Source organism: Pleurodeles waltl, chromosome 12 (assembly GCF_031143425.1).
Source record: "Pleurodeles waltl isolate 20211129_DDA chromosome 12, aPleWal1.hap1.20221129, whole genome shotgun sequence".
NCBI classification, from domain to species: Eukaryota; Metazoa; Chordata; class Amphibia; order Caudata; family Salamandridae; genus Pleurodeles; species Pleurodeles waltl.
The window spans coordinates 529,183,409-529,211,092 of NC_090451.1; the positions used below are offsets into that span (position 1 = coordinate 529,183,409).

General features: G+C 45.5%; 1 protein-coding gene and 2 non-coding genes across 3 annotated transcripts in view; all 3 read left to right on the forward strand.

Moving 5' to 3' along the window:
• VAC14 (VAC14 component of PIKFYVE complex) overlaps positions 1–27,684 on the forward strand; it is a 1,245,171-nt gene that overhangs the window by 336,968 nt on the left and 880,519 nt on the right. The window lies entirely within an intron of this gene.
• On the forward strand, positions 11,231–11,301 carry TRNAG-GCC (transfer RNA glycine (anticodon GCC)). Its single transcript has one exon. It is a non-coding gene; the product is annotated as a tRNA-Gly (tRNA).
• On the forward strand, positions 11,800–11,870 carry TRNAG-GCC (transfer RNA glycine (anticodon GCC)). The gene has a single exon. It is a non-coding gene; the product is annotated as a tRNA-Gly (tRNA).

The following is a 27,684-nucleotide window of genomic DNA, read 5'->3' on the forward strand; positions in this document are numbered from 1 at the left end:
TACTCATCCTTTGCATAGCACACGGGCGAACATACAGCCTGCTCAGTGCAACAGCAATAATCTTCCGCCTTGCTTTGGTGATTCACTCACCTGGATCTCCCACTGGACCACTTTCCCTCCATGCACTCTCCTACCCAGAGGGGCCTCTGGGCTTGGCAGGCAGGCGCTAGTGCTCCAAAGTCAAGGGCAGGTGGTCTTGATGCCCCTTGGTGATGTCACTTCACCCTGCTGGTGGATTGACAGACCTGAATCAAGAGTCCTGGTCACATGAGAGAAGTCAGGCTGAGTTTCTTCACGTCGAGGCACAGCCACGGCTTACTGTTATATAACTGACAATTTTGCAGACTTGTGCTCCCCTTTTTATAATCCATTTCCAGATACAGATGTGATTGCGTGTCTCATGCTTTGAAGTTTTGTTGGCAGTGGCGCCTCCTTTGAAGTGCCCACTCCTCTTTCCTGTCCATTGCTCATGAAGCAGCCTGTCACAGCAGTGGAATGTCTTAGGGCCTCCCAGGCCGGATCATTCATGATGGGTAAGACACTGCCAAATTGATTTTTCATGCAGATTTGAATACACGGATTGCCTTGGTGGGAGACTGATACCACGAACTGGGGGTGTAAAAGGAAATGCTTTTTTCTATCTGACAACAAAATTGAAATGTCTGTAAATGAAATGTGCAAATATTTCACAATATATGAGAATTAGGAAAGCACAAATGAAGCACATTTTTTTGTAATTCTAAAGTGTGCTAGAAACAATTATTTTAATATGATCAGAACAAATCAATACACTAGGTGATGCCATTTTCACACATTTATTGTTTGTGTGCTGTATAGTTTTATCAGTAAAACTGTATGTCTGTGCGAATGTAATGGTCATTTTGATCAAAAATGTGTTTTCTGTAATGGCAGTGCACTACCAAGTTATCCATACTTCACTCTACGACACTCCACTCTACATGAATCTATTCTACACCACACAAATCCACTGTATGTCACTGTACTCCACTCTACATCACTCTAAGTGACTGCAATCTACTCCACTCCAGGCCACTCTACTTCAGTCCATTCCATATCACACAACTCTGATAGTCCACTCTGCGACACACTACTCTAATCCACACTCACTCCATTCTACGCCACTCGGGGACACTTAACTCTGTCCCACTCCACTCAACTCTACAACACTCTCCTCCACTGTAGGACACTCCACACTACTCTACACCACTTCACTCCATGAAACTCCACCTGGTGACAATGACCATCTTCTCAACTCCACTCTGACACTCTACTCCATGCTACTCTTTGCCACTCTTCTCTACGACACTTCACTCTAGGTCACCCTACTCCACTCTGCGACACATCACTCTACAGCTCTCTACTACACTGTACGCCATTCCATTCTGTGCCACTGTAAGGCACTCCAGTCTATGACAAAATGTGCTGCTCGACACCACTGCGCTCTACTCCACATAACTAACACACACGTGTTGACCCCTCACACACCCACCCTCCCACCAGCAACAAAAAAAGTGCCATGATGAGGTCAGCTCTGGCTGCGTCTTAGTGCTTTTTTAAGATGTTAAATTCATCCAGGCAGCAGTCCAGGTGCACTGCTGTACAACATGGCAAAAATTATTTGACAAAGCCAGTAGCTCTCTCATAGGTGACGCCTCTTGACTTTGGTACTGCTTCTTACATAACTGTTCTTTATCCACCTTTGGGAATATCAACAAGCTGTTTTAATTTGTAAAGCTTTGGAAACATTTGTTAAATCAAACAATTCAAATGATTTAAAATGTCATTACATCTTATGACTATTTGATTATATCTTCAATAACATCACTAATTTTGTAAGAATATATTTTTCTGTTAAAATTAAACTTCCCCATGTGAGCATAACATCACTGCACTTTGGGGGAACGTCACTGCTAGCACAATGCAACGCTAGTCACTCACTCATCTAGCCATCACCTTAAGAACGTGTCCCATAGTGCATATTAATGTCTAATCAAAGGCTAAGCTACAAAAAAAAATTGATTTCCTGATAAAAACCATTAAAATGTAATAATAAAAATAGGTTATTTGCAAAAAACAATCAGATCAGTTTATATTGTACCACGGTGTAAAGCACCATCATTCTTAAATTGCAGATAAAGATTCAGTCTACAATAGCAAAGTATTTTGGGGTTGAAAACCGACCCGAATTGTTTTAGCAATGTTTATAAAAACACTAACAATTTTCAGACACAGTCTAGATTCAACAGCTTCATGTAAATAATAGAGAATAATAAAGAAAAGGTTAACTTGCATGAAAAATTGTTATTTAAACAGGGTTATGCAGCTTTGCATTTGAAATGTCTGTGCTTACTGCTGCTTGCATGTGTTCCTGGTGAACAAAGTGTGTATAACCCCTTAGCTGCCAGGCCTTTTCCCCCTCCTGTGCCGTGCCTTTTTTTGGCTATTTGGGACAGTTTGCGCTTAGGCCCTCATAACTTTGTTTTCACATAAGCTACCCACGCCAAATTTGCGTCCTTTTTTTCCAATATCCTAGGGATTCTAGAGGTACCCAGACTTTGTGGGTTCCCCTGAAGGAGACCAAGAAATTAGCCAAAATACAGTGAAAAGTTTTTTTGTTTTTTTTTGTTTTTTTTTTAAATGGGAAAAAAGGGCTGCAGAAGTCTGTGCTTACTGCTGCTTGCATGTGTTCCTGGTGAACAAAGTGTGTATAACCCCTTAGCTGCCAGGCCTTTTCCCCCTCCTGTGCCGAGCCTTTTTTTGGCTATTTGGGACAGTTTGCGCTTAGGCCCTCATAACTTTGTTTTCGCATAAGCTACCCACGCCAAATTTGCGTCCTTTATTTCCAATATCCTAGGGATTCTAGAGGTACCCAGACTTTGCGGGTTCCCCTGAAGGAGACCAAGAAATTAGCCAAAATACAGTGAAAAGTATTTTTGTTTTTTTTTGTTTTTTTTTTAAATGGGAAAAAAGGGCTGCATAAGTCTGTGCTTACTGCTGCTTGCATGTGTTCCTGGTGAACAAAGTGTGTATAACCCCTTAGCTGCCAGGCCTTTTCCCCCTCCTGTGCAGAGCCTTTTTTTGGCTATTTGGGGCAGTTTGCGCTTAGGCCCTCATAACTTTTTTTTCATATAAGCTACCCACGCCAAATTTGCGTCCTTTTTTTCCAATATCCTAGGGATTCTAGAGGTACCCAGACTTTGTGGGTTCCCCTGAAGGAGACCAAGAAATTAGCCAAAGTACAGTGAAAAGTTTTTTTTGTTTTTTTTTAAATGGGAAAAAAGGGCTGCAGAAGGCAGCTTGTGTTTTTTTTCCCTGAAAATGGCATCAACAAAGGGTTTGCGGTGGCAAGATCACCATATTCCCAGCTTTCAGAAATAGGCATACTTGAATTGGAAAACCCAATATTTCAATACAATTTTGACATTTTACTAGGGCATACCCCGTTTTTACTATTTTTTGTGGTTTTAGCCTCCTTCCAGTTAGTGACCAAAATGGGTGAGAAACCAATGCTGGATCCCAGAAAGCTAAACATTTCTGAAAAGTAGACAAATTCTGAATTCAGCAAGAGGTCATTTGTGTAGATCCTACAGGTGTTTCCTACAGAAAATAACAGCTGAAATAAAAAAATATTGAAATTGAGGTGAAAAAAACAGCCATTTTTCTCCACGTTTTACTCTGTAACTTTTTCCTACGATGTCAGATTTTTTAAAGCAATATACCGTTACGTCAGCTGGACTCATCTGGTTGCGGGGATATATAGGGCTTGTAGGTTCATCAAGAACTCTAGGTACCCAGAGCCAATAAATGAGCTGCACCTTGCAATGGGTTTTTATTCCTTACCGGGTATACAGCAATTCATTTGCTCAAATATAAAAAGTGAAAAATAGGTATCAAGAAAACCTTTGTATTTCCAAAATGGCCACAAGATAAGGTGTTGAGAAGCAGTGGTTATTTGCACATCTCTGAATTCCGGGGTGCCCATACTAGCATGTGAATTACAGGGCATTTCTCAAATAGACGTCTTTTTTACACACTGCCTTACATTTAGAAGGAAAAAATGTAGCGAAAGACAAGGGTCAATAACACTTGTTTTGCTATTCTGTGTTCCCCCAAGTCTCCCGATAACAATGGTACCTCACTTGTGTAGGTAGGCCTAGCGCCCACAAAAGGAAATGGCTCAAAACACAACGTGGACACATCAAATTTTTTCACAGAAAACAGAGGTGTTTTTTGCAAATTGCCTACCTGTGGATTTTGGCCTCTAGCTCAGTGGGCACCTGGGAAACCTAGCAAACCAGTGCATTTTTGAAAAACTAGACACCTAGGGGAATCCAAGATGGGTTGACTTGTGGGGCTCTGACCAGGTTCCGTTACCCAGAATCCTTTGCAAACCTCAAAATTTGACCCAAAAAACACTTTTTCCTCTCATTTCAGTGACCGAAAGTTCTGGAATCAGAGAGGAGCCACAAATTTCCTTCCACCCAGCATTCCCCCAAGTCTCCCGATAAAATTTGTACCTCACTTGTGTGGGGAGGCCTAGCGCCCATGGAAGGAAATGCCCCAAAATACTATCTGGACACATCAAAATGATCAAATACAAAACTACCTGTTTTTGCAGGGGGGCACCTGCGTTTTTGGTCCTGGGCTCAGCAGCCTTCTAGGGAAACCCAGACATTTCTGAAAACTAGACACCCAAGGGAGTCCAGTGAGGTGTGACTTGAGTGGATCCCCCAATGTTTTCTTACCCAGAATCCTCAGCAGACCTCAAATTTAGCTAACAAATCACATTTTTCCCACATTTCTGTGTGGGATCACCGCACTGGGACACATTTCATACCACCCAATGTTCCCCTCAGTCTCCCGGTAAAAATTATACCTCATTTGTGTAGGTGGGCCAAGTGCTTGCGAAAGGGAAGAGCCAAAAACATGTCGATATTGAGGGGGAACAAAGGGGGTTCAAAAGGGCAGTTTGCAAAAAAAACATTTTTAGGCTGACAAGTGCAGCAGAAATTTTATTGGTATAGATGAGACAATGCTGGGTGGTAGGAATTTTGTGGATTCCTGCAGATTCCGGAAGGTTCCATCACAAAAACGTGGGAAAATGTGTGATTTCCAGCAAAGTTGGAGGTTTGCACGGGATTGTGGGTACAAAAATGGTGCGGGTGCATGTGAAACACACCACCCTGGAATCACCCAGATGTTTAGTTTTCAGATGTGTCTAGGTCTTGTGGATTTTTCTACATGGCAGCGCCCCAAAGTCCATAAAGTGCAGCCCTCGCATTCCAAGTGGGACGATTTTGAGAGTAAGCCAAGTTCTCATGGCCCAAATGTAAAACTAAAACCCCAAATAATAAAATGTCTTCTTGCTTGCTGTGGGAAAAGATGTTTTAGAGTGCGGGGGAAAGCTGAAAGACTGTTACCCCCTTCAGTTGAGGTGGGGGCGTAACCAGGCCCATACTGGTTGGTAGCCACCACCCCAATATATATATATATATATATATTTTATTCTATGGCATCTAGTAGACTTTCTGCCCCGCCCCCGGGTTGTGGATCAGGGGTAATTGCCCCATCTGCCCACTGGTGTGCAGAACAACTTTGGCCCCATTTATTTGGGGTGGGGGTATGGCCATACCCCCACCCTCTTATTTTTGGAGAAAAAAAACTTCCCTGGCCTCTGGTGGGCTTTTTGCCCCCCCCTTGGGGCAGATGAGCCTTCCTAAAATAGGCCCATCTGCCCCAATGGGGGGCAGATGTGGCCAATAGTAATGTGCCCCCATGGGGAGCGACCCTTACCCAAGGGGCTGCCTCCCTAAAGAGAACATACACACACACCAATCCCTGGTGCCTAAGTGGTGTCTGCCCCCATGGGGGCAGATTGGCCTAACAAAAATTGGCCTATCTGCCCCCAAGGGGGGCAGAAATGGTCTAAATACAATTTGCCCCCCAGGGGAGTGACCCTTGACTAATGGGTCACTCCCCATCTCTAAAAAAACAAACAAAAAAAAACACAAATTTTTTTTTTGCCCTGGCGCCTAGAGGTTTCTGCCCCCCTGGGGGCAGATCGGCCTAATAACAATGGGCCGATCTGCCCCCGGGGGGGGGCAGAAATTGCCTAAAATAAATTTGCCCCTCCACCCCCTGGGGAGCGACCCTTGCCTACAGGGTCGCTCCCCTTACGTGACATCGGCGCAAAAAGAAATCCCCGGTACCTAGTTGTTTCTGCCGATCTGCCCCCAAGGGTGGCAGAAATGGTCTAAATACAATTTTCCCCCCAGGGGAGCGACCCTTGCCTAATGGGTTGCTCCCCATCTAAAAAAAAAAAATTGCCCTGGTCTAAGTACAATTTGCCCCTCCAGGGGAGCGACCCTTGCCTAAGGGTTCGCTCACCATCTGTAAAACAACAACAACAAAAAATACCCAGTGCCTAGTGGTTTCTGCCCCCCTTGGGGGCAGATCGGCCTAATTAAAATAGGCTGATCTGCCCCCCAGGGGGGCAGAAATGGCCTAAAATAAATTTGTGGGCGTAACCAGGCCCATACTAGTTGGTAGCCACCACCCCAATATATATATTTTTTTTAATTCTCTGGCATCTTGTAGACTTTCTGCCCCCCCCCCCCGGGGTGTGGATCAGCGGTAATTGCCCCATCTGCAGAACAACTTTGGCCCTATTTATTTGGGGTGGGGGTATGGCCATACCCCCACCCTCTTATTTTTTGGGAAAAAAACTTCCCTGGCCTCTGGTGGGCTTTCTGCCCCCCCTTGGGGCAGATGGGCCTTCCAAAAATAGGCCCATCTGCCCCCAATGGGGGGCAGATATGGCCAACAGTAATGTGCCCCCATGGGGAGCGACCCTTACCCAAGGGGCTGCCTCCCTAAAGAAAACACACGCATACACACACACCAATCCCTGGTGCCTAAGTGGTTTCTGCCCCCATGGGGGCAGATTGGCCTAACAAAAATTGGCCGATCTGCCCCCAAGGGGGGCAGAAATGGTCTAAATACAATTTTCCCCCCAGGGGAGCGACCCTTGCCTAATGGGTTGCTCCCCATCTCTAAAAAAACAAACAAACAAAAAAAAACACCAAAAACAAATTGCCCTTGCGCCTAGAGGTTTCTGCCCCCCTGGGGGCAGACCGGCCTAATAACAATGGGCCGATCTGCCCCCAGGGGGGGCAGTAATGGCCTAAAATAAATTTGCCCCCCACCCCCCTGGGGAGCGACCCTTGCCTACGGGGTCGCTCCCCTTACGTGACATTGGCGCAAAAAAAAGATCCCCGGTGCCTAGTTGTTTCTGCTCCCCTTGGGGGGCAGATTGACCAAAAATCGGCCGATCTGCCCCCAAGGGGGGCAGAAATGGTCTAAATACAATTTGCCCCCCAGGGGAGCGACCCTTGCCTAAGGGTTCGCTCACCATCTGTAAAACAGCACACAAAAAAAATACCCGGTGCCTAGTGGTTTCTGCCCCCCTTGGGGGCAGATCGGCCTAATTAAAATAGGCTGATCTGCCCCCCAGGGGGGCAGAAATGGCCTAAAATAAATTTGCCCCCCAGGGGAATGACCCTTGCCTAAGGGGTCGCTCCCATTGTGTGAAATTCATGAAGAAAAAAAAAACTCCCTGGTGTCTAGTGGTTTCTGTCCCCGTTGGGGGCAGATTGGCCTCATAAAAATAGGCCAATCTGTCCCCAGGGGGGGGCATAAATGGCATAAATATAATTTGTCCCCTAGGGGAGCGACCCTTGCCTAAGGGGTGGCTCCCCACCTCTTTAAAAAAAAAAAAAAAAGATCCCTGGTGCCTAGAGGTATCTGCCCCCGGGGGGGGGCAGAAAAGGCCTAAAAAAAAAAATGCCCCTCCCAGGGAGCGACCCTTGCCCAATTGGTCGCTCCATCATGCATGGATTGCGTGCGATCGCGTGCTGATGTCACGGGGGATGGCTTCCCCTTCCATCCCTGCCTTGGGGGGTTAGGGGGGAAACCTCTGGGCTCTGTGCCCAGGACGTAATGGTTACATCCTGGGCACACGAGCACTACGTCTTGGGCACAGAAGGGGTTAAATGCAGTATGTTTATGGCTGCAGTACCACCTCCTCTCTACAGGGACAGAGCTGAGCACAACTATAAACACACCTTATGAAACACAGGTCCCCACAAGACTTTTTTTTTTTTTTTAAGTTGTAAAAATTCACACGGATATTACTGAAGTCATTTTTCATTTAAATTAGCGTGAGTGTGTTATCACACCTAAGTCTCCACAAGGATAGAAACACACACACATAGTCCCACCACCGGCAAGTGCGAGTAGGGAGTAGGTAGCTATTGCTAGGATCTAGTTTCCGGACGAGTGTTTTTTTGTTGTTGTTTTTTTTGCTAATTACTTAGACACCGTCTGACGGATCTTCACAAAATTTTCAAAACTAGTTTGCCACTGTCTTTAGCTGTTCTCAGGAAAGTTTTGGGGTGATTCATCTGACTGGGGCTGAGAAAAAGTGGGGTCCCAAAACTTGTCTTCCACATGCAATTGCTCATAGGGATTTTGGACATGACTAAAGCATGAACCGCTGGACGGAATGACACCAAATTTGGCAGAAAGCTAGAGCTTAGTCATCCAGAAAGAGGGCTTTTGTAATTTGGTGTAAATCTGTTAATTAGTTGTCAAGTTATTAAAGAAAAAATATTTTTGTATATCTAGAGATGCGGATCAGCACGTCAACAGCAGTGCTGTGATTGGCTGGCCGCAACCTGAGAGAAAAGTTCTGGCTGCCATTTTGTGATTTGGGGCACGATCCCTGGGAGGGAGGAATAAAAATTAGATAGGATAGAAGGGGTCAGGATAGAGGTATCCTGGCCCCATGGGACTGATGGAGGGGTCTCTGAGGGACCCCTCATGGGCAAGATATTGCCCAAAAATTTATTTTCTGGGATGCGCAAGGATCTGCGGATCCTCCACGGCGCTCAGCTCAGCCTCCTGTGTCAATCCGCAATGGATCCCCAGATCCAGACCGCAAATGAAAAAAAATATACAGACCCACCTACAGACCCAGTCATATACTCACAGACCTAGTCACATACTCACTCACACGCCTATGGACATACTCACACACCCACAAAACTACTACCACACCCAGTCACAGACCCACACAACCACTCAGACACCCACGGATTCACTGACATACCCATACAGCCACTCATACACCCACTCACACACCCATAAAACCACTCCTGAACTCTGTCACAGACCCACACACACCCACTCATAGACCCACAAAAGACCCACTCACCGACCCGCACAGCCATTCATACATCCACCTACATACCCACACACCCACTCACAGACTCACACACCCACTCACAGACTCACACACCCAGTCTCATATCCATACAGCCACTTCCAGAACCACACTGGGTTTGATTGCATGCGGCCAACACCCCACTGCACAGAGCCAAAGGGTGTGTGCTGCGTGGGGTTGGCTGCATGCCGAAGGCCATGCACATCAGCGATTGGTCTAACGAATGGTAGTTAGATATTACATTACTTTTGAAAAACCCTTGAAATTCCCTGAAAAATAACAGTTTACAGGGACGTTATAGTTCGAAAATTGAATTAAAAAAAAGCTTAGAAATGTACTAAAAAATAAAAGCTTACTCTGTTATAGATGGATTCAGATTTTAGTCACACAAAACTATAGAAATTCAGCATTTATAGTTATACTTATTTATAACCCTGGCCATTCAGCTTTCTCCTCGATAATTATATTGTGTGTGTATATATATATACACATATATATATATATATATATATATATATATATATATATATATATATATATACACACACACACACGCACAGTTTTCTCATCAATAATTTTATTGCAAATGTGTATGTGTATGTGTGTGTGTGTGTGTGTGTGTGTGTGTATATATATATATATATATATATATATATATATATATATATATATACAAACAAACGCCCAGCTTTCTCATCAATAATTTTAATACACACACACACACACTCACTCGCTCTTTCGCTCTCTCTCTCTCCACAGACACCCAGTACCCAGTTGGGATGGGCAGTATGTGCGCAAGCAGCCTTCCCCCACGCAGGCGGCAGCACTCCAAGCTTAGCTCGATCACACGAGGGGAAGCAGCCACCTCCCTGAGGGGAACAGCTCTCCCTCAGGTCGGTGTTATCCCTTTGCGTTAGCACTGCTAGGGATTTCTGTCAGAAAATGTCCATAGCCCTTGATTTTGTGTACTTTTTTACCTGGAAGAAATGTCAGCGCGTCCAGGCCTAAATTACATAAGCGCCAAGTGTCAGAAATATTTTCACTTCTCCTCGACATACAGGAGTCCAGCAGTGTAATTGACGGGAGCAGCACTTTCATTCATAGTACAAACACCTGGCAGCGCCTCCTGACAGAAGCGTGAGCAGGTCACAACCGGAAATACATGGACTCTTTCAGAGCCTCGACTTTAGCTGCAGTTACCACTCATGTCAGCGCCCCTGACCAGGAACAGTGTCGACCCTCAGTGGCGTTAGTATTAGCAGCGCTTCTTTCTGTCAGAGAGCCAGGCCGCTGCCCGAGTCTTGACTGAAACTGTACCTCCTGGGCGGCACGTCTAGCAAGCACGCCTTGCTGGGAGATGCGGTGGCAGCTGGCATAAATGGTACCGCTACTTTAAATGTTCTATGCATAACCTGTCTTTAATGTTGGCTTCACTCCTGTGTAAGCCGTCACTTGAAGACATAAACGTTGACGTTTCTCTCCTGTCAGAGTGGCAGCAATAGTGAGGGTAAATATTGGCAGCACTGCCTAGCAAACTTTGACAGCACCAATCAGATTTGCCAGACATACTTCAAAATCCTTCTTCCCTGTTTGTACCTGACAAAACAAAGGGAAAGCCCTAGCACATCTCCCTCGAAATGGATTTACATCGTGGCATATTGAAATCTTTCACTTAGCAAATAAAAAATGTTTTTGTAGGTATGCCGTATCAGAGTTAAAATATCAGAGTTAAAATGTTCACATGAATTGTTTCGAGGCAACGTTCTTGCTCCTAGCAGCAAGCGAACAGAGCGTCTTATTTTGTACATTTCCTTTACGTTGAGCACAGCCTCGGTTGCTGATGTGGCAGTGCATACCTTGTGAACAGTAACACGAGGTTTTGCTGGAGAATTCGCAGCAGATGTTATAAGGCTTCTTGCAGCTGCAGCATTGGTGGTTCAGTGGTAGAATTCTCGCCTGCCACGCGGGAGGCCCGGGTTCGATTCCCGGCCAATGCAGAGCCAATTTTTTAAACTATTTAATTTCTAAGTTATTCAACATAGGAGAGGTGTTCTAAATCTGTTGAAATACGATTGTTTTTTATGTTACATCATCTTCACAGGTGTGGGTGCACTGCGTGATGAATTAGATTTCCCTGAACAGTTCTCTTAATGTTATTAATTTCATAACAAAGTTACTCCTTAAAGGCACTCGACTTTCTCAGGGCAGCTAGGGTGCGCGGTAGTGACTTACCCCCAGTGGGGGGGAGGTAATGGGGCCAAGGTTAGAAACTTAGGCATAGTGTGACGCCGGACATCACACTAAAAAATATCCAGTAAGTATTTTATCCTTATAAAAAAGGACTTTCATTTGGCAAATTTTACATAGCTCCTTGCTGTTTGGTAGTAGATTTCTCAGAATTATGGCTGAGGTAGCAGTAATTTAGCTCTGAACAGTCACATAGAGGCTTTGAGGAAGAATTCACAACAGCTGTTAAAGTAGTTCTTTCAGCTGTAGCATTGGTGGTTCAGTGGTAGAATTCTCGCCTGCCACGCGGGAGGCCCGGGTTCGATTCCCGGCCAATGCAAAGCACATTTTTTTTAAATGTAGTACAAATTATAAGTATTACCTATTAAGTGGTTAAACGTAGGAAAATGCTATATATCTGTTGAAATAAGTTCTTAAATTATACAATTTACAATTATACAAATCAGAGACTTGGGTGCCTTAAGTGTGGCCAATGCTATCCTGTGGGGCTTGGTAATGGTTGACTTGGATATCTCCTGGACCACTTTGGTGGGGCTTAGAATGTGGGCAAGAGCAGCAGATGCCTGGACTCTTGTCCTAATTCTGGGTCTCAGTTTGCCTGGCATATTAGTCTAGGCAACTCAGTGGGCTAACGCTTTAGAGGATGAGAGGGTCCAGTATGCAAGGAGCAAAAATAAAAGGTGTCCTCAAAAGTAGGAGTCTTCAATACCAACCACCTAAACCACAAGAACCCCACCCATTGAGACCAGGGATGCTCCCATGAAAATCTGGTAGCTAGTTTCTGGTCATCCCATGTCCAGTCAGCAATGCCAGTCAGGAGGCTAGGGTCCAAAACAGGACCCAAGTGGTCCATCTTCTTTTCCATGTCAGAAAACAGTGGGCCAGTTCCCAATATTGAGTCCACTGGTGCCTTTAGCTTATTTGCCTGTATCTCATACTCCTATGTTGTGGTCAGTGTTTTCCAGTTATGATGACCTCCAAACGCTAGGAGTATATGGGCCAACTGCATCCTTGCCCTTCTGGGGCTGAGTAGGGTTATACAGGCATTCTACAGAGACTCAGTGACTCAGGGACAGTGCAGAATCATCCTTATGATGAAGACAGGTGATGATAAAGTTCCACGACCCAAGTAAGTAACTTGCTCTTCTTAGTCAACTAGTCTATTGGGTACTTGTGGTTTATTGGCAATCTTTGTCCATCAAGCCATCCGCCGCACGCATCTTCCAATCAGCTAGGATTTGTACAGATCTTTTTGAGATCAGGATAGCTTCTATCCTCTCATGTAGGCACAGTCCAATCTTTGTGCATGCAACCTCTGCTTCTCTCTGTAGGTTTCAGCAGTAGTGAAACTTTGGAGGCTTCCCAGTCATAGAAACAGTGTGGGCAGAGAATGGCCGCTATGAAGAGGTTCTTCTCCAGGTACTGTTGTTTTCTTCCCTACACTGATGTGCAGGCCTTCTCTGTTTCCAGAAGAGGAACTGGCTGAGGGTGGCAGTAATTATACCAATTTTGTGGCCAAGACAGGAAGCTTGACCAACCAAAGGTTCTGCAACATTCGAAGGTTGTGCCCTTTGCTAGTCCTGGAACAGGGTATCATGCTATTGCTGACCAACCTTCATGGGTGTATGAGCCTAGTGTCCCCAGTCAGCCTGTTTAGACGAGTCCCAGGTGAGATGTGAGATTGAGCTAAAAAAAATAAAAAAAACATGCCTGCCATCCTTGGGGAGATGGCGACACTCCCGGCATGAGAAACCCATCCTGAACAAGGGAAAGGGGATTGTGACCCACATCTCACCCCTAGGAACACAGGTTACTCAGAGGGGAACTGGGCATGTGTACATATATGTTGGTACATCCCAGATTCATATCTACAGGTTTCATAAAGGGAACCACCATCTTGTATTGCATGCTCCAGATTATTCACTAGGTTACCCATCTCTCTTTCTCTTTCGCCCTCCTTCTGTATCCGCACCTCACACCCTCTTTATGTCTGTGCCAGACATGATGGGGACACAACAGACCTATCACAAGAGCAGTGTTCTCATGGGTGTACGTGTAAAAATGACCTCTCTCGAATAAAGATTTGCAGGCATCTCTGCATAATTTGGTTAAGGACACAATAGCCATCCTCACTCAGACAGGAGGAACATGTTTGATGTCCCCAGTCATCACAGTACCGTTCTGATGATGAACAGCACCAGAATGACCTAAGGCACCTCCATAGAGTTAACCTGATTATCAGGTGCACTGGAGAAAAACACATGGTTATCCGAAACCATTATGGAGCAGGACACAACAGCGTTATCAACCCATCCATGGGACTTTCATCCCAAAACAAGTGGATTCCTGATTGACCAGTTCATTGTCAGCTGCTTCTCGGGCTGCAACTGCTTGCCCACAAGTTGTAGGGATGGACAGTATGTCTAGCCCAAGGAGCAGACTTTGATCACTTCAGGGCATTTGATTGTGGCCCTATCATCTGAGCAGCTCCTAGTAATTTTTAAGACTTACTGTTGTATGTCGTAGGATCAGCTTGGCATCTTTTAGTAGTAAACATCAGGCCCATTTTAGCAACTTCCTTGTATTACTGATGGATATTTCTAACTGCAGATTTCTTACTTTAGGAAATTCCCTAGTTGCCAGATTGGATAATGAGTTTTTTCGTAGCAGCGTTTCAGTGTTTCTCTTGGTGGCTGCTGTGCAATGCTGTGTTGTCTCCATGCTGTTCCAGAAGTGATTGAGTGGAGCCCCATATAAGAGCCATCCCTGTGCGTTGACATCAGATCCTTACTTTTCACACTTTTTAACATGGATTTGGAGCTCAGTCCACAAATTTGTCAGATCTTCTGATGACTTACAAACTTTCAGTACAGTACGCTAGGTAACAATGTCACCACCGAAAGCAACCTGATTCAAGCTGTGCAATGACTGCTGGACCAGATGTGCATGGATCTGCAGGATGCCATGGTTCTCCATGAAGTGTCTCTTTGGTACTTGGGCCTAGAACACGATTCCAAATTGTATGTTAAATGCACACGCATGCACATGTAGACAAAGTTGAGATCCAGTGTTGAAGCTTATGTTGCTGAGTACAAGAAATCACAACCTTTGTTTAGGTCTTGCAATTGCTGTTTTTCGAAGTTGTGGGCCCGGATCTGCCCCGATCACGGAGCCATTCCCACAACAGTTCCACTTACCTCTCAAAGTCCTGTGGATCATCCAAATCCCAGTCCAACCACAAGCATAAAAAAGAGAAGTAGGATTCAACCCCATCCTGCCACTACGACTCCAAGGCACAAGGGCATCAAGATGTAAGTCACATTCCATTGAGCTTGCCAGCCACTGAGCCAGGTTTTCTTGTGATCCCTGCATGCCCAGAGTTTCCTGGGTCTTCAACCCCACAGCAGACTGGGGCTTTCAAAAAGACTGTTTCAGATATTCAATGATCATTGTACAGACCCCAAGGAACAGCAGGGGCCTCCAGTCAGATTATTTCCCTTTCAGCCACCGTCTGTCCCTTTAGAGCCTAAAGCAGGCCCTTCCCAACTTAGGTACAGACTTCTTCCCTGACTATACAATCCATGCCTGTTTCCACCACATTGAAACCGGTGCCAACTCCACTAGTGCTGGAGCATGATCCCATACCGAAGACTGTCTGACTCTGAGCCAGTGCTCGCCTGAGCTTGACCACTACTGTTCCTGACTCTAACACTGTGTCTCTACCTCTTTGTTGTAGGGAAACTGAAATAAATAAAAACAGGACTCCTCTTGACAAGGCAAAGGTAGGTTTACTGTTCCGGTAGGGAGAGTAGCTATCCCAACACAGGTAAACAGCTGGTCTCAAACCGCTGTTCATAGACAGCTTCTTATATAGTTACATGAACAACGTCTTTTACAAAAGGTCAAATAATGTTACTCAACAAGTACATATTTGTAGCAAGAAAATCACATCAGCTGTGTCCTCAAACGCCTAACCTCTCTACACATTCATCATTGTAATTCTAACAATACTTAACAAACCACTTACTTGCTTCTTTCGTATGCATGTGTGTGCATGTTTGTTTTATTGCTCTGCTCCCAGACTTTATCAGACTGTGTGTGCACTTGGCTAACCCTATCTCCCGCTCACGTTCTTTCAGTCACATTTTCAATTGACCAAGAACAAATAATACATGCTTGTGTGCTGTAACTATAAATTCCTTTAAGTTCCAAGCAAAGGTTTTCCTTTAACTAAGACCTTGTTGATCATGCACTCTATTTTCACTTGTCTTGCATCATTGTGGAACTGAGGCCTACACTGTGCTTTCACCTATAACCCCGTGACACACTCCATTAATGTCTGTGATGCAATTTCTTCATAGTTAGTTTCCTCTCTAACAACTTCACAACTATCAGCAGAGGCTCCGTTATATTTTGGTTCTGACCCTGTGCCAGAACAGGGTGCATCCCAAGATGTTGCTGATGACAGTGAGGAGCGGTGGCTTGCATCCCCTTCATTACACTGATAATGTCTTATGCTTTGGTTTACAAGACACTAGAGGGTTTCGCAATTCCCATGAGACAGAACTTGACTCACCCCATGGCCACCAACTGAGAATAGGTCCACATTCACACTGCTGGTTTTGAGAAGATTCAAAGTGTTAAGAATTACAGCTGCCTTTCAAAACAAAATTCTGCAGTCCAAGTCAGCAATCTTGGAACCCTGTTTAAGGGACCATGGGGGAAGCAGAAGCTACAGGGTCTAATTGTGGAGTTGAGGTCTTTTACTCCTGAACTCCCAGGGTCTGACCTACTATGAGTTCTGAGCAACTAGGTTAATACTATCCCTTCAGCACTTAACTCTCAGTGGTAGCACAATTCGAGCAGTCCTCAGCTTCTTGGGCGAGGGGTTGGAGGAGGTAGGTGCAAGGTGAACATAGGCTCAAGACTCAAAATACATTCAGCACCCCTTATGAATAAATGCCCAGCCAAATACTTGCCTTTGTGACAAAAGTAGAATTGATGTCTGAACACAAAGTGAAATACGACACACACAAAACAATGTACACATCCCTCCTGAGGCCAGCACTCTAGTGTTGTCTGGACAGTGTCCTGAGTCCCATGTCCCTGTGTACCGGCAACAGTTATTCTCAATTTACAATAGGTAACATTCAGCTAGACCCAATAATGTTTATGATCCTTAGAAGTTCTACAGTGCCTTTCAAAAGTCAAAGTGTTCGATCCCTGTAGCTCTGTGGGGCAGAGCAAGTTCCCTCCAGGGCACCTCGGCCTGGCAATTAGTCTTACCCATTCTGGCTAATGTTGCAATACGGAAGATGCTGAGAGTGTTCAGCACACCTGTTTTGTGGTAGATAGGAGTTTATGTTGGCGATGAGCAGCCGTCTTGACGATGCAGGCACGGTGGCTGGTCATCCACAGCATTCCTCAGATGTTGTGGTAAATTCCTCTGATCCTGCTGGCAGGTCAAGGGCATTCACTCGGTGTTAGAAATTGGGGTACTGATTGATTAGGGTGTGAGCCTTGGTCCAGCATCAACCACAATCCTAGTCACGGTAAGTCAAAAGCAAACCCCAGATTAACCTGTGCTCAACCCCTGGTAGCTTAGCACAGAGCAGTCAGGCTTAACTTAAAGCCAATGTGTAAATTATTTCTGAAACACTTCAAACAGTAAAACGGGGAAAACATCACATGAAAAGATCCCACACCAGGTTAAAAAAAAGAGCTTAATTGAATAAATAAAGCAAGACCAAAACTAGTAGAACTGGAGTTATACATTTTTAAAGAATAAACTGTAAAATATGATGGAGTATGGGTCCGATATAGTCCCAGATGCCACTGAAGGTTTACCTTCCTGAGTTTTATTCCAGGAGACCCGTTTGCTTTGAAAAGGGTTACAGAGAGCAAGAAAAGCGTCGCTGGTGGTAGTCGGCATGACGAGAAGAATAGGTGGGTGTTGGAGGTGGGTGAGCCAGAGCTTCGCAGGCAGATTCTGCTGTGAGAAGAGACAGGCAGGTGGCGACTTGAGCTGATTTTTGGAACAAGCCGCGCAGATCCTCTGCGGACCGACCCATTCACAATTGCAAAAAGCCCAAAAATTTGATTTCAGGAGCTTAAGAGTTACACCAAGGGTCCAGGACCTGAGAGGCACCACTTGGAGGTGGGGATGGGGTGGGGGTTTAGGAACTCCCTGAAGACGGGTCCAGGAGCTATTGGGTTATCCTTTCATGTTCCTGGGGCTCAGATTAGGAAGCCAGCAGACTAGCCCTTTGAAAAACTATGGGGTCCTGGATTTAAGATGGAGTCGCAGACCCAGTTCTTCTTCCCCAGGCAAGAGGTCAGCAGAGCATCAATTTCTTTAGAGCAGCAGTCCAACAGAGTGGCAGTCCTTGTAGCAGCACACCAGTCCTTCTTTCTGGCAGAGTGTCCACAAGTCCAGATGTGTACTGAATTGCTTGTGCCGGAGGTCCTCTTGTATTCACAGTTGTGTCTTTGAAGTGGGGAGAAGCTTCTGGAGGCATGCCTTTGAATTTCACTGATGCTCTGCCTTCCCTGCCCTGCATCCAGACTAATTACAGGGGGTTTGCAGGGGGTATGCAGGGGGTTTGTTGGAGACAGGTCACAGCCTATTGAGGTGTAAGTTAGGGTGGGCCCAGCTCTTCCCTACCATCCTGCCAATGATGTTTCATCCAATCTCACCTAAGCTCCCTTGATGTGTGACTGTCTAAGAGTAATACACAAAGCTCAATTGCCAGATACACCCAGTCATGCGACCAGAGGCAGGCTGCAGGCACCCAATGGTTAAGGCAAGAAAATACCAACTTTCTAAAAGTGGCATTTTCTGAATTGTAATGTAAAATCCGAGTTCACCATACGTTAGGATTTTAAATTAGGATTCTAGAGACACCAAACGAGTTATGTCTTTCCATTTGAAAATTACACCTACAAAAATGCAATAAGGCAACTCCAATGTTATCCTATGGGGGAGCTAGGCCTTGCAGTAGTGAAAAACGAATTTAAGAGGTTTCACTACGAGGACATGTTAAAAATAAAAGTAAGTTTCCAACTTTTTAAATATTCTGCACCCCGCCTTTGGGGCTGTCTGGGACCTCCCTTAGGTGTGACTAATATGTATTAAGAAGGAATGAATTGGCCTGGCAAAAGGTTTATTTTGCAAGGTCGAAATGGCTGTTTAAAACTGCACACACAGGCTGTGTAGTGGCAGGCCTGAGACATGTAAAGGGCTATTTAAGTGGGTGGCACAATCAGTGCTTCAGGCCCACTAGCAGTATTTAATTCACAGTGCCTGGATACATGCAGTACCACTTAACTAGGGAAGAGACTTACAAGTAAATTAAATATGCCAGTTTGGGATTCACCAAAATTACCATGTTTTAAGGAGTGCACATGCGATTTCAATGGTCAGCAGTGGTAAAGTGCGCAGAGTTCTAATACCAGCAGAAATGGAGGAGGAAGGTAAAAGTTTGGGGAAGGACCACTCCAAGCCTGACAGATCTAGCACTAGCTTCAGTTGGGGCTCCGAACAATACCCGCTGCTCTTTGTGGTCACACACACTGTACACGGTGACAGCCCTTCTCTCATTGCATACGGTGTACCAGGGCGACAGATCTTGCTCCTAATGGCAGCCCATTCAGACATATAGAGTTCCTGACTTTTGGCTGGCAACGACCGGATGGTCCAATCAGTGCAACTACAGTAATATCTTCCTGCCAGCCCCCTGTGACATACGGGTACTCATCCTTTGCATAGCACACGGGTGAACATACAGCCTGCTATGTGCAACAGCAATAATCTTGCGCCTTGCTTTGGTGATTCACTCACCTGGATCTCCCACTGGACCACTTTCCCTCCATGCACTCTCCTACCCCGAGGGGCCTCTGGGCTTGGCAGGCAGGCGCTAGTGCTCCAAAATCAAGGGCAGGTGGCCTTGATGCCCCTTGGTAATGTCACTTCACCCTGCTGGTGGATTGACAGACCTTAATCAAGAGTCCTGGTCACATGGGAGAAGTCAGGCTGAGTTTCTTCACGTCGAGCGACAGCCATGGCTTACTGTTAGATAACTGACAATTTTGCAGACTTGTGCTCCCCTTTTTTATAATCCATTTCCAGATACAGATGTGATTGCGTGTCTCATGCTTTGAAGTTGTGTTGGCAGTGGCGCCTCCTTTGAAGTGCCCACTCCTCTTTCCTGTCCATTGCTCATGAAGCAGCCTGTCACAGCAGTGGAATGTCTTAGGGCCTCCCAGGACGGATCATTCAAGATGGGTAAGACACTGCCAAATTGATTTTTCATGCAGATTTGAATACAAGGATTGCCTTGGTGGGAGACTGATACCACGAACTGGGGGTGTAAAAGGAAAGGCTTTTTTCTATCTGACAACAAAATTGAAATGTCTGTAAATGAAATGTGCAAATATTTCACAATATATGAGAATTAGGAAAGCACGAATGAAGCACATTTTTTTGTAATTCTAAAGTGTGCTAGAAACAATTATTTTAATATGATCAGAACAAATCAATACACTAGGTGATGCCATTTTCACACATTTATTGTTTGTGTGCTGTATAGTTTTATCAGTAAAACTGTATGTCTGTGCGAATGTAATGGTCATTTTGATAAAAAATTTGTTTTTTGTAATGGCAGTGCACTACCAAGCTATCCATACTTCACTCTACGACACTCCACTCTACATGAATCTATTCTACACCACACAAATCCACTGTATGTCACTGTACTCCACTCTACATCACTCTACTCTACGTGACTGCAATCTACTCCACTCCATGCAACTCTGATAGTCCACTCTGCGACACACTACTCTAATCCACACTGCTCCATTCTACCCCACTCGGGGACACTCAACTCTGTCCCACTCCACTCAGCTCTACGACACCAAACTCCACCTGGTGACAATGACCATCTTCTCAACTCCACTCTATGACACTCTACTCCACGCTACTCTTTCCCACTCTTCTCTACGACACTTCACTCTAGGTCACTCTGCTCCACTCTGCGACACATCACTCTATGACTCTCTACTCTGTGACACTCTGCTCCACTTTTCCATTCCTCTCTAGGGCACTCTACAACACTGCACTTATCCCAGTCTGACACTCTACTCTACTACACTGTACGCCATTCCATTCTGTGGCACTGTACAGCACTCCAATCTACGACAAAATGTGCAGCTCGACACCACTGCACTCTACTCCACATAACTAACACACACGTGTTGACCCGTCACACACCCACCCTCCCACCAGCAACAAAAAAAGTGCCATGATGAGGTCAGCTCTGGCTGCGTCTTAGTGCTTTTTTAAGATGTTAAATTCATCCAGGCAGCAGTCCAGGTGCACTGCTGTACAACATGGCAAAAATTATTTGACAAAGCCAGTAGCTCTCTCATAGGTGACGCCTCTTGACTTTGGTACTGCTTCTTACATAACTGTTCTTTATCCACCTTTGGGAATATCAACAAGCTTTTTTAATTTGTAAAGCTTTGGAAACAGTTGTTAAATCAAACAATTCAAATGATTTAAAATGTCATTACATCTTATGACTATTTGATTATATTTTCAATAACATCACTAATTTTGTAAGAATATATTTTTCTGTTAAAATTAAACTTCCCCATGCTGTGAGCATAACATTACTGCACTTTACGAGAACGTCACTGTTAGCACAAGGCAACGCTAGTCTCTCACTCGTCTAGCCATCATCTTAAGAACGTGTCCCATAGTGCATATTAATATCTAATCAAAGGCAAAGCTACACAAAAACTTTGATTTCCTGATAAAACCATTAAAATGTAATAATAGGAATAGGTTATTTGCAAAAAACAATCAGATCAGTTTATATTGTACCACGGTGTAAAGCACCATCATTCTTAAATTGCAGATAAAGATTCAGACTACAATAGCAAAGTATTTTGGGGTTGAAAACTGACCCGAATTGTTTTAGCAATGTTTATAAAAACACTAACAATTTTCAGACACAGTCTAGATTCAACAGCTTCATGTAAATAAAGTTTTACTTTAATAAATAGAGAAAAGGTTAACTTGCATGAAAAATGTTTATTTAAACAGGGTTATGCAGCTTTTCATTTGAAATGTCTGTGCTTACTGCTGCTAGCATGTGTTCCTGGTGAACAAAGTGTGTATAACCCCTTAGCTGCCAGGCCTTTTCCCCCTCCTGTGCCGAGCCTTTTTTTTGGCTATTTGGGGCAGTTTGCGCTTAGGCCCTCATAACTTTTTTTTCACATAAGGTACTCACGCCAAATTTGCTTCCTTTTTTTCCAATATCCTAGGGATTCTAGAGGTACCCAGACTTTGAAGGAGACCAAGAAATTAGCCAAAGTACAGTGAAAAGTTTTTTTTTTTTTTTTTCTTTTAATGGGAAAAAAGGGCTGCAGAAGGCAGCTTGTGTTTTTTTCCCTGAAAATGGCATCAACAAAGGATTTTCGGTGGCAAGATCACCATCTATCCAGCTTCCAGGAATAGGCAGACTTGAATTGGAAAACCCAATTTTTCAATACAATTTTGACATTTTACTGGGGCATACCCCATTTTTACTATTTTTTGTGCTTTCAGCCTCCTTCCAGTTAGTGACCAAAATGGGTGAGAAAACAATGCTGGATCCCAGAAAGCTAAACATTTCTGAAAAGTAGACACATTCTGAATTCAGCAAGAGGCCATTTGTGTAGATCCTACATGTTTTTCCTACAGAAAATAACAGCTGAAATAAAACATATTGAAATTGAGGTGAAAAAAAACAGCAATTTTTCTCCACGTTTTACTCTGTAACTTTTTCCTGCGATGTCAGATTTTTTAAAGCAATATACCGTTACGTCAGCTGGACTCTTCTGGTTGCGGGGATATATACGGCTTGTAGGTTCATCAAGAACTCTAGGTACCCACAGCCAATAAATGAGCTGCACCTTGCAATGTTTTTTTTTTCCTTACCGGGTATACAGCAATTTATTTGCTGAAATATAAAAAGTTAAAAATAGGTATCAAGAAAACCTTTGTATTTCCAAAATGGCCACAAGATAAGGTGTTGAGAAGCAGTGGTTATTTGCACATCTCTGAATTCCGGGCGCCCATACTAGCATGTGAATTACAGGGCATTTCTCAAATAGACGTCTTTTTTACACACTGCCTTACATTTGGAAGGAAAAAATGTAGAGAAAGACAAGGGGCAATAACACTTCTTTTGCTATTCTGTGTTCCCCCAAGTCTCCCGATAAAAATGGTACCTCACTTGTGTGGGTAGGCCTAGCGCCCACAAAAGGAAATGGCTCAAAACACAACGTGGACACATCAAATTTTTTCACAGAAAACAGAGGTGTTTTTTGCAAAGTGCCTACCTGTGGATTTTGGCCTCTAGCTCAGTGGGCACCTGGGGAAACCTAGCAAACCAGCACATTTTTGAAAACTAGACACCTAGGGGAATATAAGATGGGGCGACTTGTGGGGCTCTGACCAGGTTCTGTTACCCAGAATCCTTTGCAAACCTCAAAATTTGACCAAAAAAACACTTTTTCGTCTCATTTCGGTGACAGAAAGTTCTGGAACCTGAGAGGAGCCACAAATTTCCTTCCACCCAGCGTTCCCCCAAGTCTCCCGATAAAAATGGTACCTCACTTGTGTGGGTAGGCCTAGCGCCCACGAAAGGAAAAGGCCCAAAACACAACGTGGACACATCACATTTTTTCACAGAAAACAGAGGTGTTTTTTACAAAGTGCCTACCTATGGATTTTGGCCTCTAGCTCAGCCGACAGCTGGGAAACCTAGCAAACCAGTGCATTTTTTAAAACTAGACACCTAGGGGAATCCAAGATGGGGTGACTTGTGGGGCTCTGAGCAGGTTCTGTTACCCAGAATCCTTTGCAAACCTCAAAATTTGACCAAAAAAACACTTTTTCCTCTCATTTGGGTGACAGAAAGTTCTGGAATCTGAGAGGAGCCACAAATGTCCTTCCACCCAGCGTTCCTCCAAGTCTGCCGATATAAATGGTACCTCACTTGTGTGGGTAGGCCTAGCGCCCACGAAACGAAATGGCCCAAAACACGAGGACACACCACATTTTTTGACCGAAAACAGAGGTGTTTTTTTACAAAGTGCCTACCAGTGGATTTTGGCCTCTAGCTCAGCAGGCACCTGGGGAAACGTAGCAAACCAGCGCATTTTTGAAAACTAGACACCTAGGGGAATATAAGATGGGGCGACTTGTGGGGCTCTGACCAGGTTCTGTTACCCAGAATCCTTTGCAAACCTCAATATTTGACCCAAAAAACACTTTTTCCTCTCATTTCGGTGACAGAAAGTTCTGGAATCAGAGAGGAGCCACAAATTTCCTTCCACCCAGCATTCCCTCCAAGTCTCCCGATAAAAATGGTACCTCACTTGTGTGGGTAGGCCTAGCGCCCATGGAAGGAAATGGCCCAAAATACTATCTGGACACATCAAAATTATCAAATACAAAACTACCTGTTTTTGCAGGGGGGCACATGCGTTTTTGGTCCTGGGCTCAGCAGCCTTCCAGGGAAACCCAGACATTGCTGAAAACTAGACACCCAAGGGAGTCCAGTGAGGTTTGACTTGTGTGGATCCCCCAATGTTTTCTTACCCAGAATCCTCAGCAGACCTCAAATTTAGCTAACAAATCACATTTTTCCCACATTTCTGTGTGGGATCACCGCACTGGGACACATTTCATACCACCCAATGTTCCCCTCAGTCTCCCGGTAAAAATGATACCTCATTTGTGTAGGTGTGCCAAGTGCTTGTGAAAGGGAAGAGCCAAAAACATGTCGATATTGAGGGGGAACAAAGGGGGTCCAAAAGGGCAGTTTGCAAAAAAACATTTTTAGGCTGACAAGTGCAGCAGAATTTTTATCGGTATAGATGAGACAATGCTGGGTGGTAGGAATTTTTTTGGTGAGCAAAAAAACGATGGATTAAACCCAGATCTGTGACTGGGGGTGAGTGTCTGACAATGTTCAGCATTCCGTCCATCACTTGTTGTTTTTGCTTTGTCGCCCTAAGTGGGAAGGGTATACCCAGACGTGAGTCCCGTGCTTCCCATGCCACTGGATTCAAGCTAGCCTGGCTGATGAGGGGTGAAACCCCGAAACCGGTCCCAGGATGCTTGTTTCCGGTCCAGTGAGGACCTGGCTTGGCAGTTCGGGCTGGACTGTTCCCATGAGGAACAGGGTCAAGACTGATTTGCATATGGCTGGGTCCAAACTGGGGTGGCATGGTGAGCAAAAAAACGATGGATTAAACCCAGATCTGTGACTGGGGGTGAGTGTCTGACAATGTTCAGCATTCCGTCCATCACTTGTTGTTTTTGCTTTGTCGCCCTAAGTGGGAAGGGTATACCCAGACGTGGGTCCCGTGCTTCCCATGCCACTGGATTCAAGCTAGCCTGGCTGATGAGGGGTGAAACCCCGAAACCGGTCCCAGGATGCTTGTTTCCGGTCCAGTGAGGACCTGGCTTGGCAGTTCGGGCTGGACTGTTCCCATGAGGAACAGGGTCAAGACTGATTTGCATATGGCTGGGTCCAAACTGGGGTGGCATGGTGAGCAAAAAAACGATGGATTAAACCCAGATCTGTGACTGGGGGTGAGTGTCTGACAATGTTCAGCATTCCGTCCATCACTTGTTGTTTTTGCTTTGTCGCCCTAAGTGGGAAGGGTATACCCAGACGTAGGTCACGTGCTTCCCATGCCACTGGATTCAAGCTAGCCTGGCTGATGAGGGGTGAAACCCCGAAACCGGTCCCAGGATGCTTGTTTCCGGTCCAGTGAGGACCTGGCTTGGCAGTTCGGGCTGGACTGTTCCCATGAGGAACAGGGTCAAGACTGATTTGCATATGGCTGGGTCCAAACTGGGGTGGCATGGTGAGCAAAAAAACGATGGATTAAACCCAGATCTGTGACTGGGGGTGAGTGTCTGACAATGTTCAGCATTCCGTCCATCACTTGTTGTTTTTGCTTTGTCGCCCTAAGTGGGAAGGGTATACCCAGACGTGGGTCCTGTGCTTCCCATGCCACTGGATTCAAGCTAGCCTGGCTGATGAGGGGTGAAACCCCGAAACCGGTCCCAGGATGCTTGTTTCCGGTCCAGTGAGGACCTGGCTTGGCAGTTCGGGCTGGACTGTTCCCATGAGGAACAGGGTCAAGACTGATTTGCATATGGCTGGGTCCAAACTGGGGTGGCATGGTGAGCAAAAAAACGATGGATTAAACCCAGATCTGTGACTGGGGGTGAGTGTCTGACAATGTTCAGCATTCCGTCCATCACTTGTTGTTTTTGCTTTGTCGCCCTAAGTGGGAAGGGTATACCCAGACGTGGGTCCCGTGCTTCCCATGCCACTGGATTCAAGCTAGCCTGGCTGATGAGGGGTGAAACCCCGAAACCGGTCCCAGGATGCTTGTTTCCGGTCCAGTGAGGACCTGGCTTGGTAGTTCGGGCTGGACTTTTCCCATGAGGAACAGGGTCAAGACTGATTTGCATATGGCTGGGTCCAAACTGGGGTGGCATGGTGAGCAAAAAAACGATGGATTAAACCCAGATCTGTGACTGGGGGTGAGTGTCTTACAATGTTCAGCATTCCGTCCATCACTTGTTGTTTTTGCTTTGTCGCCCTAAGTGGGAAGGGTATACCCAGACGTGGGTCCCGTGCTTCCCATGCCACTGGATTCAAGCTAGCCTGGCTGATGAGGGGTGAAACCCCGAAACCGGTCCCAGGATGCTTGTTTCCGGTCCAGTGAGGACCTGGCTTGGCAGTTCGGGCTGGACTGTTCCCATGAGGAACAGGGTCAAGACTGATTTGCATATGGCTGGGTCCAAACTGGGGTGGCATGGTGAGCAAAAAAACGATGGATTAAACCCAGATCTGTGACTGGGGGTGAGTGTCTGACAATGTTCAGCATTCCGTCCATCACTTGTTGTTTTTGCTTTGTCGCCCTAAGTGGGAAGGGTATACCCAGACGTGGGTCCCGTGCTTCCCATGCCACTGGATTCAAGCTAGCCTGGCTGATGAGGGGTGAAACCCCGAAACCGGTCCCAGGATGCTTGTTTCCGGTCCAGTGAGGACCTGGCTTGGCAGTTCGGGCTGGACTGTTCCCATGAGGAACAGGGTCAAGACTGATTTGCATATGGCTGGGTCCAAACTGGGGTGGCATGGTGAGCAAAAAAACGATGGATTAAACCCAGATCTGTGACTGGGGGTGAGTGTCTGACAATGTTCAGCATTCCGTCCATCACTTGTTGTTTTTGCTTTGTCGCCCTAAGTGGGAAGGGTATACCCAGACGTGGGTCCCGTGCTTCCCATGCCACTGGATTCAAGCTAGCCTGGCTGATGAGGGGTGAAACCCCGAAACCGGTCCTAGGATGCTTGTTTCCGGTCCAGTGAGGACCTGGCTTGGCAGTTCGGGCTGGACTGTTCCCATGAGGAACAGGGTCAAGACTGATTTGCATATGGCTGGGTCCAAACTGGGGTGGCATGGTGAGCAAAAAAACGATGGATTAAACCCAGATCTGTGACTGGGGGTGAGTGTCTGACAATGTTCAGCATTCCGTCCCTCACTTGTTGTTTTTGGAATTTTGTGGGTTCCTGCAGATTCCGGAAGGTTCCATCACAAAAACGTGGGAAAAATGTGTGATTTCCAGCAAAGTTGGAGGTTTGCACGGGATTGTGGGTACAAAATTGGTGCGGGGTGCATGTGAAACACACCACCATAGAATCACCCAGATGTTTCGTTTTAAGATGTGTCTAGGTCTTGTGGATTTTTCTACATGGCAGCGTCCCAAAGTCCATAAAGTGCAGCCCTCACCATTCCAAGTGGGACGATTTTGAGAGTAAGCCAAGTTCTCATGGCCCAAATGTAAAACTAAAGCCCCAAATAATCAAATGTCTTCTTGCTTGCTGTGGGAAAAGATGTTTTAGAGTTCGGGGGAAAGCTGAAAGACTGTTACCCCCTTCAGTTGAGGTGGGGGCGTAACCAGGCCCATACTAGTTGGTAGCCACCACCCCAATATATATATTTTTTTTAATTCTCTGGCATCTTGTAGACTTTCTGCCCGGGGTGTGGATCAGTGGTAA